The 13,329-nt window shown below is 44.3% G+C and overlaps 3 non-coding genes across 3 annotated transcripts; all 3 read right to left on the bottom strand.

Annotated features, from left to right (window-relative positions):
• Positions 1–2,131: 2,131 nt before the first annotated feature.
• On the bottom strand, positions 2,132–2,203 carry trnac-gca (transfer RNA cysteine (anticodon GCA)). The gene has a single exon. It is a non-coding gene; the product is annotated as a tRNA-Cys (tRNA).
• A 3,700-nt stretch (positions 2,204–5,903) lies between these two features.
• trnac-gca (transfer RNA cysteine (anticodon GCA)) lies at positions 5,904–5,975 on the bottom strand. The gene has a single exon. It is a non-coding gene; the product is annotated as a tRNA-Cys (tRNA).
• Positions 5,976–9,736: 3,761 nt separating this feature from the next.
• trnac-gca (transfer RNA cysteine (anticodon GCA)) lies at positions 9,737–9,808 on the bottom strand. The gene has a single exon. It is a non-coding gene; the product is annotated as a tRNA-Cys (tRNA).
• Positions 9,809–13,329: the final 3,521 nt, after the last annotated feature.

Below are 13,329 nucleotides of genomic sequence, written 5' to 3'. Positions count from 1 at the left end.
TGAATCACAAAATCATTTAGAAAGAAGAGGGAGTATCGGGATTTAAACCAGTGATCGCTTGATTTATAATTAAACACTGCAATTAAGCAATGCACCCACTGACATCGTCCACAGACAAGGGAATGCAACAAAGTTCAGTACCTGGAAGTCATCACTGTTGAAAGAACCAATCTGAAAAGAAGCTTCATCAGTTATTCTGGGAGACAAATAATTACAGCAATCAGAAATGATTCATGAACGGATTGAGTCACACTATTGTGTACAGATGCGTTGCACAAGCCAACATGGAAAGCCTTGTCACTAAACTTCAGTGAACACATCCTTACCACAGAACGTGGAACTGGAAGCACCAGACAAACGACACCTGAATTTCAACCAGATGTTTCTCCAGCAGCTATCAAGTGCTCTCTCACTGTGCTCTGCCCCTAGGTCTGTAGATCGTTACAGTTAACATAAGAAACAACAGGTTCAATGTGCAGTTTCACAAAATCATGCTCTCAGTGCCATATATGTAAGTGTACAGAATATCGAATCAATGTAATAAATAAACATCCAGCAGGCATTTGGCACGAGCGGACAGGAGGAGGTAGTGTGTGAAGTGACTGTAATATTTGTTAAGTCAATAGATTCATTTACAGGTTACGGAACAGAAGTGGGACTTAACGAAAGGGAAAGTGTGTAAATTGCATCCTGGCCATGAAATAAGAAGCTGTGAGTGTCCAAAGTGTGACGTCGCCAGGAAATAAAAGTGGAAAATGCTGAAAGCCTCTATTTGACCCGCGGATGCTCGCAGAGAGTGCTGGCAATAGGCGTGTGGCCGTCTTTCTCAATTATTATTTTAAACCTTATCACTTGTGCCTCGATATTCGCCTACACTTACTTCTCCGATCTCCTCCGTTTCATTTCCCATTACTAGATCCAGCAGTGATTCCTCTCTTGTCTGCCTGTCTCTCTTTTGTAATTTTATCACTCCTGCCTGCTCTCCATACCTCCCTCTCGCTCTCACTCATTCAGTCACTCGCACACTCACGAACACGCTAATTCACTCACTCTATCCATCCCTCATTCCCTCCTTCCCTCACTCCCTCCATCACTCCCTCACTCACTCACACACAAACTCCCTACCTCAATCCCTCCACCGTAAAAGATTGAGAGAGACATAAGTAAGACAAAGGCCAAATTAATAGATTGGAAACAAACTATTTTTGAGGGGGTGAGATTGGAACCTGGGAATGTGAACTTGGAAAAAATCTTGACAAAGATGGAGAACAGGTTTTGGGAAATATTCGAAACGGTGATCAATAGAGTTCAAGAGACCTATATTCCTCTGAAGAAAACAACAAATATTCAATAATGAAACATTGTGGATGAATAAAGAGATAAGGGTAAAATAGAAATTGAACAAATGCATATTCTAACCACATGGACAATAAAGGAAAGGATGATAAAGGGGAAAATGAAGACGTTAGGAAGGATGTCAACAAGCAATCAGGAAAGCAGAAAAGAAATACAAAATTAAATTATCAAGAAATAGTCAATTATTCCACTGAAACGTCAATAACATCAGGATAGGGATAGGGCCAACAAGGGATACACAAGATATACTCAGAGGTAATAACAGTGAAATGGCTGGAATATTGAATAGTTACTTTGTCTCAGTATTCATCAGGGAGACTATACATGCTTAACATAATGGCTGACATGATGGAGGTCTTTGGATAATGAAAGGGTTTGATTGGGTCGACGAAGAGAAAATGTTTCCACTCGTAGGGGACTCTAAAACTATCGGTTATCAATATAAGATAGTCACTGATAAATCCAATAGAAAATTCATGGGAAACTTCTTTACCAAAGAGTTGCAAGAATGTGGAATTCGTTACCGTAAGGAGTCGTTGAGGCAAATAACATCGATACATGAAATGGCAAACCAGATAAACACACGGGGGCGAAAGGAATGGAAGAGTGTGCGGATGTGGGCAAGTGAAGTCGTGAGGGAGGAGTCTTCTGTGAAGCCGAAAGGCTGGCACAGACCCGTTGGGTCAAATGGCCTGGATCTGTGCGGCAAACTCAATTTTAACAACGACAGATTACTGATTTTCTGACTCCCCAAAAGAAGCACTAGGAATGTGCAAGGGGGCGCCTGGATTCGAACCAGAGACCTCTTGATCTGCAGTCAAATGCTCTACCACTGAGCTACACCCCCACATCTGTTGTACATTCTTGCACGCACAATGTAATGGAACTCAGTAGCTGGCAGTCACCATGTTGATATGACCAACATGAAAATAAGCTTCATCAGTTATTCTGGGAGACAGGTAAATACAGCAATTAGAAATGAATCATGAACGGAGTGAGTCACACATCCTCACCACAGAACGCGGAACTGGAAGCACCAGACAAACGACACCTGAATTTCAACCAGATGTTTCTCCAGCAGCTGTCAAGTGCTCTCTCACTGTGCTCTGCCCCTAGTTCTGTAGATCGTTACAGTCAACAGAAGAAACAACAGGTTCAATGTGCAGTTTCACAAGATCATGCTCTCAGTGCCATATATGTAAGTGTACAGAATATCGAATCAATGTAATAAATAAACATCCAGCAGGCATTTGGCAAGAGCGGACAGGAGGAGATAGTGTGTGAAGTGACTGTAATATTTGTTAAGTCAACAGATTCATTTACAGGTTACGGAACAGAAGTGGGACTTAACGAAAGGGAAAGTGTGTAAATTGCATCCTGGGCATGAAATAAGAAGCTGTGAGTGTCCAAAGTGTGACGTCGCCAGGAAATAAAAGTGGAAAATGCTGAAAGCCTCTATTTGGCCCTCGGATGCTCGCAGAGAGTGCTGGCAATAGGCGTGTGGCCGTCTTTCTCAATTATTATTTTAAACCTTATCACTAGTGCCTCGATATTCGCCTACACTTACTTCTCCGATCTCCTCCGTTTCATTCCCCATTACTAGATCCAGCAGTGATTCCTCTCTTGTCTGCCTGTCTCGCATTTGTTATTTTATCGCTCATGACTGCTCTCCCTGCCTCCCTCTCGCTCTCACTCATTCAGTCACTCGCACACTCACGAACACGCTAATTCACTCAATCTATCCATCCCTCATTCCCTCCTTCCCTCACTCCCTCCCTCACTCACTCACACATCACTCCCTACCTCAATCCCTCCACCGTAAAGATTGAGAGAGACATCAGTAAGACAAAGACCAAATTAATAGATTGGAAAAAACTATTTTTGAGGGTGTGAGATTGGAACCTGGGAAGGTGAACTCGGAAAAATCTTGACAAAGATATAGAACAGGTTTTGGGAAATATTTGAAACGGTGATCAATAGATTTCAAGAGAAATTCATTCCTCTAAAAAAAAAAGCAACAAATATTCAATAATGAAACATTGTGGATGAATAAAGAGATAGAGATAAGGTAAAATAGAAATTGAACAAATGCATATTCTAACTGCATGGACAATAAAGGAAAGGATGATAAAGGGGAAAATGAAGACGTTAGGAAGGATGTCAACAAGCAATCAGGAAAGCAGAAAGGAAATATAAAATTAAATTATCAAGAAATAGTCAATTATTCCACTGAAACGTCAATAACATCAGGATAGGGATAGGGCCAACAAGGGATACACAAGATATACTCAGAGGTAATAACAGTGAAATGGCTGGAATATTGAATAGTTATAGAGTCATAGAGTTATACAGCACGGATAGAGGCCCTTCGGCCCATCGTGTCCGCGCCGGCCATCAGCCCTGTCTACTCTAATCCCATATTCCAGCATTTGGTCCGTAGCCTTGTATGCTATGGCATTTCAAGTGCTCATCCAAATGCTTCTTGAATGTTGTGAGGGTTCCTGCCTCCACAACCCTTTCAGACAGTGAGTTCCAGACTCCAACCACCCTCTGGGTGAAAAAGTTCTTTCTCAAATCCCCTCTAAACCTCCCGCCTTTTACCTTGAATCTATGTCCCCTTGTTATAGAACCCTCAACGAAGGGAAAAAGCTCCTTAGTATCCATCCTATCTGTGCCCCTCATAATTTTGTACACCTCAATCATGTCCGCCCTCAGCCTCCTCTGCTCCAAGGAAAACAAACCCAATCTTCCCAGTCTCTCTTCATAGCTGAAGCGCTCCAGCCCTGGTAACATCCTGGTGAATCTCCTCTGCACCCTCTCCAAAGCGATCACATCCTTCCTGTAGTGTGGCGACCAGAACTGCACACAGTACTCCAGCTGTGGCCTAACCAGTGTTTTATACAGCTCCATCATAACCTCCTTGCTCTTATATTCTATGCCTCGGCTAATAAAGGCAAGTATCCCATATGCCTTCTTTACCACCTTATCTACCTGTTCCGCCGCCTTCAGGGATCTGTGAACTTGCACACCAAGATCCCTCTGACCCTCTGTTTTGCCTAGGGTCCTCCCATTCATTGTGTATTCCCTTGCCTTGTTAGTCCCTCCAAAGTGCATCACCTCGCACTTTTCCGGGTTAAATTCCATTTGCCACTGTTCCGCCCATCTGACCAACCCATCTATATCTTCCTGCAGACTGAGGCTATCCTCCTCGCTATTTACCACCATACCAATCTTTGTATCATCAGCGAACTTACTGATCATACCTTTTACATTCATATCCAAGTCATTAATGTAGACCACAAACAGCAAGGGACCCAGCACCGATCCCTGTGGTACCCCACTGGCCACAGGCTTCCAGTCACAAAAACAACCTTCGGCCATCACCCTCTGCCTTCTGCCTCTAAGCCAGTTTTGTATCCAAAGTGCCAAGGCACCCTGGATTCCATGGGCTCGTACCTTCTTGACCAGTCTCCTGTGGGGGACTTTATCGAAGGCCTCACTGAAATCCATGTATACCACATCCACTGCGTTACCCTCATCCACACGCCTAGTCACCCCCTCAAAAAATTCAATCAAATTAGTCAGACATGATCTTCCCTTGACAAAGCCATGTTGACTATTCCTGATTAATCCTTGCTTCTCCAAGTGGAGACTAATTTTGTCCTTCAGAATTTTTTCCAATAATTTTACTACCACTGATGTTAGGCTCACTGGCCTGTAGTTCCCCGGTTTTTCCCTACTCCCCTTCTTGAATAATGGTATTACATTAGCGGTTCTCCAGTCCTCTGGCACATCCCCTGTGGCCAGAGAGGTTCTGAATATATGTGTCAGTATTTATCAGGGAAACAATACATGCTTAACATAACTTCTCCGCTTTTCAATTCTATCCCCCTGGAAATGAACCCCAGTGCTTGGCTTGTTTTTATTTATGTCGTCGCCACTTTTAGTGATTTGTGTACCTGTAGTCCGAGATCCTTGATTAAACCACACTTGGAGCACTGTGAACATTTCTGGTCTCCCTATTATAAAAAGGATATCGAGGAATTGGCGAAGGTGAAAATAATGATGATGCCAGAACTGAAAGATAATACCTGTCAGGATAGATTTAACAGGCTGACATGATAGAGGTCTTTGGATAATGAAAGGGTTTGATTGGGTAGACGTAGAGAAAATGTTTCCACTCGTAGGGGACTCTAAAACTATCGGTTATAAGATAGTCACTAATAAATCCAATAGAGAATTCATGGGAAACTTCTTTACCAAAGAGTTGCAAGAATGTGGAATTCGCTACCTTAAGGAGCATTTGAGGCAAATAACATCGATACATGAAATGGCAAACGAGATAAACACACGGGGCGAAAGGAATGGAAGAGTGTGCGGATGGGGGCAAATGAAGTCGGGAGGGAGGTGTCCTGTGTGAAGCATGAAGGCTGGCACAGACCCGTTGGGTCAAAAGGCCTGGAACTGTGCGGCAAACTCAATCGAAACAACGACAGCGACAGATTGCTGATTTTCTGAGTCCCCAAAAGAAGCACTTAGAATGTGCAAGGGGGCGCCTGGATTCGAACCAGAGACCTCTTGATCTGCAGTCAAATGCTCTACCACTGAGCTACACCCCCACATCTGTTGACCATTCTTGCACGCACAATGTAATGGATCTCAGTAGCTGGCAGTCACCAATGTTGATATGACCAATGTGAAAAGAAGCTTCATGAGTTATTCTGGGAGACAAATAATTACGGCAATCAGAAATGTTTCATGAATGGAGTGAGTCACATTATTGTGTACAGATGCGATGCACAACCCAACTTGGAACGCCTTGTCTCTCGGCTTCAGTGAATACATCCTCACCACAGAACGCGGAACTCGAAGCACCAGCCAAACAACATCAGAATTTCAAGCAGAGGTCTTCAGCTTCTTTAAATCCTCTGTCAATGTGCTCTGCCCCTATCGCTTTGGATACTTGCAGCCAACAAATGCAGTGCCAGGTTCAATGCGTGGTTTTCCAAGATCATGCTATCAGTGCCATATATGTAAGTGCACAGAATATAATAAAGATGCATCCAGCAGGCATGTGGCAAGTGTGGCAGGAGGAGCTAGTGTGTGAAGCAACTGTAGTTAGGAGGCAATGATGGATCTGGTTCTAGGGAATGAGATAGTTAATGTGGAGCAAGTGTCCTTGGGGGAGCATTTAGGGAATAGCGAACAGAGTATCATGAGGTTTAGAATAGCAATGGAAAAGGAGAAGGAGTAATCGGGACTAAAAACACTTAATTGGAGGAGGGTCAATTACAGAGGGTTGAGAACTGATCCGGCCCTGGTAAAATGGAATCAAAACTGTAATCGAGCAATGGGCGGCTTTTGAAGAGGAGGTTTTTCGGGTACAGTCTGTGTACATTCCCACAAGAAGCAACGAAAGCCAGAGCTCTCTGGATGACGTAGGAGATAGAGAATAAAATGAAGCAGAGGAAGTGGACGTATGGCAGATGTCAGGTTGATAATACAAGGCAGAACCAGGCTGAGAATGGAAAGTTCAGAGGTGAAGTGAAAAAGGAAACCACACTTGAAGTAACGTGAACAATTCTGGTCGACAGATTATAAGAAGAATAAAGAGGAATTGGCAAAGCTGAAAAAAAGATTCACAAGGATGATTATAGAACTCGGAGCATATACTTCTCAGGAGGACTAAACAGGTTGAAGCTCTTTACTCTAGAAAAGGGAAGACTGAGGGGTGACCTGATAGAGGTCTTTAAGATTTTGAAAGGATTCGATTGGGTGACGGAGAAAAAAACGGTTCCATTTGTGAGGGAATTCAAGAGAATCTTCTTTACCCAAAGGGCGGTAAGAATGTGGAACTCGCCACCAAAAGGAATAATTGAGGCAAATGGCATAGATGCTTTAAAGGGGAAGCTCGATGAAGAGATGAAAGAGAAAGGAATGTATGGCTGATAGAACGAGATGAAATAGGGCAGGAGGAGACTCATGTGGTGCATAAATACCGGAAGTGACCAATCGAGATAGCTAACCTGTTTCTCTGCGGAAGCTTCAATGTAAACAACAATCCTGCTGCTACAGGGAATTCAGACTTACTGTATGAATCACAAAATCATTTAGAAAGAAGAGGGAGTATCGGGATTTAAACGAGCGATCGCTTGATTTACAATGAAACACTGCAATTAAGCAATGCACCCATTGATATCGTCCACGGATGAAGTAATGCAACGGAGTTCAGTACCTGGCAGTCATCACTGAAGTGAGAACCAATCTGAAAAGAAGCTTCATCAGTTATTCTGGGACACAAATAATTACAGCAATCAGAAATGATTCGTGATCGGAGTGAGTCACAATATTGTGCACAGATGTGATGCACAACCCAACATGGAAAGCCTTGTCACTAAACTTCAGTGAACACATCCTCACCACAGAAGGCGAAACTGGAAGCACCAGAAAAACGACACCTGAATTTCAACCAGATATTTCTCCAGCAGCTGTCAAGTGCTTTCTCACTGTGCTCTGCCCCTCGCTCTGTAGATCGTTACAGTCAAAACAAGAAACAACAGGTTCAATGTGCAGATTCACAAGATCATGCTCTCAGTGCCATATATGTAAGTGTACAGAATATCGAATCAATGTAATAAATAAACATCCAGCAGGCATTTGGCAAGAGCGGACAGCAGGAGATAGTGTGTGAAGTGACTGTAATATTTGTTAAGTCAATAGATTCATTTACAGGTTACGGAACAGAAGTGGGACTTAAAGAAAGGGAAAGTGTGTAAATTGCATCCTGGCCATGAAATAAGAAGCTGTGAGTGTCGAAAGTGTGACGTCGCCAGGAAATAAATGTGGAAAATGCTGAAAGCCTCTATTTGGCCCTCGGATGCTCGCAGAGAGTGCTGGCAATAGGCGTGTGGCCGTCTTTCTCAATTATTATTTTAAACCTTATCACTAGTGCCTCGATATTCGCCGACACTTACTTCTCCTATCTCCTCCATTTCATTTCCCATTACTAGATCCAGCAGTGATTCCTCTCTTGTCTGCCTGTCTCTCTTTTGTAGTTTTATCACTCCTGCCTGCTCTCCCTGCCTCCCTCTCGCTCTCACTCATTCAGTCACTCGCACACTCACGAACACGCTAATTCACTCACTCTTTCCATCCCTCATTACCTCCTTCCCTCACTCCCTCCCTCCCTCACTCACTCACACACTCACTCTCTGCCTCAGACTTCAGTGAACACATCCTTACCACAGAACGTTGGTCTGGACGCACCAGACAAAGGACACCTGAATTTCAACCAGATTTTTCTCCAGCAGCTGTCAAGTGCTCTCACACTCTGCTCTGCCCCTAGCTCTGTAGATTGTTACAGTCAACACAAGAAACAACAGGTTCAATGTGCAGTTTCACAAGATCATGCTCTCAGTGCCATATATGAAAGTGTACAGAATATCGCATCAGTTTAATAAATAAGCTTCCAGCAGGTATTAGGCAAGTGTGGACAGGAGGAGATAGTGTGTGAAGCGACTGTAACATGTGTTAAGTCAAAATATTCAGTTACAGGTTACGGAAGAGAAGTTGGTTTATCAAATGGAAAAGTGTCTAAATTGCAGAATTCACATCCTAACCATGAAATAAGAGACCGTGAATGTCCAAAGTGGACAATGCTCAAAAGCCTCTGTTTGACCCTCCGGATTCGAATAGAAATTGCTGGCCACAGGCTTGTGGCTGTGTTTCTCAATCATTATTTTAAATCTTGCCGCTGGTGCCTGGCTATTCTCCTACACTTACTTCTCTTACCTGCACCGTTTCATTTTCCATTATTGGATCAAGCAGTGATTCCTCTCTTGCCCACCTGTCTCCCTTTTATCATTACATCGTTCCTGCCTGCTCTATCCGTCACCCTCTCGCTTTCACTCATTCATTCACTCAAACGCTCACGAACTCACTCACTCCCTCCCTCCCTCGCTCACTTCCTCCCTCCCTCACTCACTCACTCACTCCCTCCCTCCCTCAATCCCTCCTCAGTAAAATATTTAGAAATACTTAAGTAAGACAAATAACAAAGTAATTGATTTGAAACAAACTTATTTTGAACGGATTAGAATAGAACTGGGGAAGTTGAAAAAAATTGACAAAGAGATAGAACAGGAGTGGGAAATATTTAAGAAGGTGATTAATCTCTCTCTGGCACTCCCTCAAAGTGGAGAGGGGACGGGAATGGAAGGGTTCGATGAACGAGGGAGGAAGAGGGCCTGTGTGGAGAATGGACGCTGGCATCGAACAAGTGGGCAAAATGGCCGACTGTGGACTCAATGTCAATAACAATCCTGCAGCTGCAGGAACAGACTGACTGCATGACTTCCGACAGGGAACAATTAAACGATAGAGGGGGCGCTTGGATTTGAACCAAAGACCTCTTGATCTGCAGTCAAATGCTCTACCGCTGAGCTACACCCTCACATCTGCATGAAGTGTTAGCACACACAAGTCAATGGAGTCTAGCACCTGGCCATCATCAACATTGATCGCACCATTCTGAAAAGAACCTTCATGAGTTATTCTGATAGGCAAGAATATGACTCCACCTCCAGAGCCTGACCCGTCCCTCAGAATTTAACTCTTCCCTTCGAGTCTGCCTCCGCCCTCAGAATCTGACACGGCACTCAGTGTCGGATCCCCTCCCCCAGCCTTTGACCTCTGCCCCAGAGTCTGACCCTTCCCCCAGAGTCTGACCCTACCTCCAGAGTCGGACTCCTCCCCCAGAGTCTGAACCTTGCCCCAGAATCTGTCACCTCCCCCAGAGTCTGACCCGACACCGAGTCTGACCACTGTCCCAGAGCCTGACTCCTCCCCCAATGACTGACTCCTCCCCCAATGACTGACTCCAACCTCAATGACTGACTCCGCCCTAAGAGCCGGACACCTCCACAGCGTCTGAGTCCTCCCTCAGAGCCTTACTCCTCCATCAGAGTCTAACTCCTCCCCAGAGCCTTCCTCCTCCCTCAGAGTCTAACTCCTCCTCAGAGCCTTACTCCTCCCTCAGAGTCGGTCCCCTCCCCCGAGTCTGACTGTTCCCCCAGAGCCAGATTCCGCCTCCAGAGACTGACTCCTCCCCCAGAGCCTGACTCTTCCCCAGAGCTTGAATCCTGCCTCAGAGCCAGACACCCACCCCGACCCGATAATCTGACTCTTCCCCCAGAAAGTGAACCCGCCCCTGTATCTGACTCCGCCCTCAGGGCCTGACCCTGAAGAGGAGAGATTGGGTTGACTCGGCCTGTATTCACTCGATTTTTCCGCTGACCGAGGGGTCCAGAACAAGGGGTCACAGGTATGGGGTAGGACATTTAGGACTGAGATGAGGAGAAATTTCTTCACTCAGACTGTGGTGAACCTGTGGAATTCTCTACCACAGAAGGCTGTGGAGGCCAAATCACTGAATATATTGAAGAATGAGAGAGATCGATTTCAAGACACTGAAGGCATCAAGGGGTATGTGGAGAGAGCGGGAATATGGTATTGAGATAGAGGATCAGCCATGGTCATATTGAATGGCAGAGCAGGCTCGAAGGGCCGAATATGTTCCTATTTTCTATGTTTCTTCGCCGGAGCAGCAGACGAGGGAGATCGCGTGATATGAAGTCGGGTGGGAGGATGCTTGTGTGGAGCATCAACGATGGCAGAAACCAAACGAGTGGGCCTGTTTCCCTGCTGTCGACTCGATGTAAACAACAATTTTACTGCTGCAGTGAAGGCAGACTGAGTGCACGGTTCCCAAGGTAAGAAGTAAAACGTGCAAGGAGGCGTTTGGATTTGAACCGAAAATCTTGTAATCTGCAGTTATATGCTCTAACACTGAGCCACACCTTGACATCTGTGATGATTTGGTGCACTTACAAACTGATGAAGCTTCTTTTCAGGTTGGTTATATTAACATTGCTGACTGCCAGGTACTGAGCTCCGTTAAGTTTTGTGAGCAAGAAATCATCACAGATGTGGGGGTGTAGCTCAGTGGTCGAGCATTTAACTGCAAATCATGATGTCGTTGGTGCCAATCCAGATATCCGCTCTCCCTTTTTTAACTGCATCCTGTTGGGAGTCATTCCGTCGGTCTACCTTCCCTGCAGCTGCAGGTTTGTTGTTTATGTTGAGGAAAATTGAGTCGACAGCAGAGAAACAGGCTACTCGGCCCAACTGGTCTATGCTGACATTGATGCTCCACAATAGCCTCCTCACTCCCTACTTCATCTGACCCTATCATCATATCCTTCGATTCATTTCTCCCCCATATGATAATCCAGCTTCCACTAAAATGCATCCACAATATTCCCCTCAACTATTCCTTGTGGTAGCGAGTTCCACATTCTCACCGCTCGCTGGGATAATAAGTTTCTCCTGAATTCCCTATTGGATTTATCAGTGACGATCTTATATTGATGACCTATGCTTTTGGACTCCCCAACAAGTGGAAACATTTTCTCTGTGTCTAAAATGTTTATAATCTTAAAGACCTCTATCAGGTCACCCCTAAGCCTTCTCTTTTCTAGAGAAAGGAGCCCCAGCCTGTTCAATCTTTCCTGATAGATGTCTCATCTCAGTTCTGGTATCATCCCAGTAAATCTTTTACGCACCTTCTTCAATGCCTCGATATCCTTTTTATAATATTGTGTAATTTTATTATTTTATGTATTGTCTACAGATGGGGATGGGCAACCAAATGGTGTTTCAATATTGACTAGTTTGTTTTTTGAGGAATATATTTCTGCTAAACTCTATTGATCTCCGTTTTCAGTATTTGCCTCTGCTGTTCCATCTCTTTGTCTGTCAAAATGTTTTACAGTTTATTTAACGTAGTTCCAATCTCATCCGCTGAAAATTAGCTTTGTTCCAATCTATTACTTTGTCTTACTAATGACTTTCTCAATCTCTTCGGGTAGGGGGATTGTGGGAGTGAGGCAGTGAATCAGTTCGTGTGTGAATGAGTGAGTGTTTGAGTGATTGAATGCGAGAGGGAGGCAGGGAGAGCAGGCTGAAGCGATGAAATGATAAAACAGAGACAGGCAGACAAGAGAGGAATCACTGCTGCATCTAGTAATGGGAACTGAAACGGAGGAGATAAGAAATGTCAGTTTCGGGGAACATCTATGCAATAGTGATCATAACATAACGAAGTTTCGAATAATGATTGAGAAAGACGACCACAAGCCTGTCGCCACCAATTTTTGCCTCCATCTGACGGAAAAAATGAGACTTTTCAGAATTTTCCACTTTCTTTTCCTGGAGGATTCACACTTTGGACACTCACAGCCTCCTATTTCATGGCCAGGTTGTGAATTCTGCATGTTACACACTTTTCCATTCATTAAGGCCCACTTCTGTTCCGCAACCTGCAATCGAATGTATTGACTTAAAACAACTTACAGTCACTTCACACACTGTCTCCTCCTGTCCACACTTGCCTAATACCTGCTGGACGATTATTTATTACATTGATGCGATATTCAGTACACTTCCATATATGGCAGACAGAGCATGATATTGTGAAACTGCACATTGAACCTGCTGTTTCTTGTGTTGGCCGCTGGGGCAGAGCACAGTGGGATCGTATTTGACTGCAGCTGGAGAAACCTCTGGTTGAAATTCAGGTTTCGTTTGGCTGGTGCTTCTTGTTCCGCGTTCTGTGGTGAGGATGTGTTCACTGAAGCTTAGTCACAAGGCTTTCCATGTTGGGTTGTGCATCGCACCTATACACAATAGTGTGACTGACTGCATTCAGGAAACATTCTGATTGTCATAGTTATTTGTCTCCCAGAATAACTTATGAAGCTTCTGTTCAGGTTGGTTATATTAACAATGGTGACTGCCAGATACTGAGCTCCGTTACCTTGTGTGTGCACGAAATCATCACCGAGCATTTAACGGCAGATAAAGAGGTCTCTGGTTCAAATCCAGTTTCCTCCTTTTAAATTCTTATCTCGGGAA

The sequence above is a fragment of the Heptranchias perlo genome, chromosome 20 (assembly GCF_035084215.1).
Source record: "Heptranchias perlo isolate sHepPer1 chromosome 20, sHepPer1.hap1, whole genome shotgun sequence".
NCBI lineage: Eukaryota > Metazoa > Chordata > Chondrichthyes > Hexanchiformes > Hexanchidae > Heptranchias > Heptranchias perlo.
Note: the sequence above shows the minus strand (reverse complement) of the source record. Positions and strands in the feature narration are given on the sequence as shown.